Below are 1409 nucleotides of genomic sequence, written 5' to 3' on the forward strand. Positions count from 1 at the left end.
GAATTCTGGCTGGTCCAGCTGCCCTGGGATTCTTTCTTCCTTCAGGTTTTGGTTGGTTTGGCTGACTAATCCCAACTCAGTCTCAGAACCTAGATTCTCTGGGTTGCTTGGATGAAGCAAGCACCTGCCTTCTTTCCTGTTCCTCCCAAGTCTGCATTCTTTGGATAGATTAGTACTTACACGGACCTCCAGAGGGACTTAGCTTTTCTAATCAAAATATGAAAGTCCAGTTGGTTCCTGGTTAGTAACTTAACAGGGCAAGCTGCCTGTTACATTCACAGGCACATTTCCCAGTGGGCCACCATGTCAATTTACCCCCCTACATCACCCCTTTCAAATAAGGAAGCAGATACTCAATAGAATCAGAACAGCATCAGGAATTCACCTTGGGAACTGGCCCAGATACAAACTGGAATGACACTACATAGATGCTTAGGTTTTCCAGGCTGAAAGTAGCCAAATCTGGTTCACCCAGAATTAGACTTTATCCTTTCAACACTGAGGCTACCTTTGTTTTCCTGGTCCACATTCCCCACCCTGTACTAGCCAGTGTCTTTCAGCAGATAAAAACATTCCTGCTTACCATCCCCACCAAAGTTAGTTCTTTTATTTAATTTAATTAATTAATTTATTTATTTACTTTTGGCTGCATTGGGTCTTCCTTGCTGCACGCGGGCTTTCTCTAGCTGCGGCGAGTGGGGGCTACTCTTCATTGTGGTGCGCCGGCTTCTCATTGCAGTGGTTTCTCTTGTTGTGGAGCACAGGCTCTAGGCACGCGGGCTTCAGTAGTTGTAGCATGCAGGCTCAGTAGTTGTGGCGTATGGGCTTAGTTGCTCTGCAGCATGTGGGATCTTCCCAGACCAGGGCTCGAACCCGTGTGCCCTGCATTGGCAGGCGGATTCTTAACCACTGCGCCACGAGGGAAGTCCCAAAGCTAGTTCTTTTAAATTAGTACTGTCCAACAGAATTTTCTGCAATGATGGAAATGTTCTGTATCTGCACTATCCAATGTGATAGCCACACATGGCTACTGAGCACTTGAAATGTGCTACTGTGACTTAATGAACTGAAATTTTATTATTACTTAATTTTAATAAGTTTAAACTGCTACTACTAGATAGTAACCACCATATTGCACCACGCCTATCTAGATAATCATTCCTCAGCCACACAAAACTACTTTCTGTCATCCAGGGGATCCATAACCCTGTTTCAGGGCACTGGATCCCAGCTATGTGGTTCTATTCTCTTTCCAAGTCCCCAATTCTAATGAGTTTGAATTCCTCAATGAGGAAATTCATAGACAATAATTTCTGGTGGAAGTAGCTCCACACAACCCTCAAACAATCCTGAGGTGGCTAGTTATAAATTTAACCCTAGGTTTTAGGGTTCATCACTTGCAAGACCTA

This window comes from Eubalaena glacialis, chromosome 6 (assembly GCF_028564815.1).
Source record: "Eubalaena glacialis isolate mEubGla1 chromosome 6, mEubGla1.1.hap2.+ XY, whole genome shotgun sequence".
Classification (NCBI taxonomy): Eukaryota; Metazoa; Chordata; class Mammalia; order Artiodactyla; family Balaenidae; genus Eubalaena; species Eubalaena glacialis.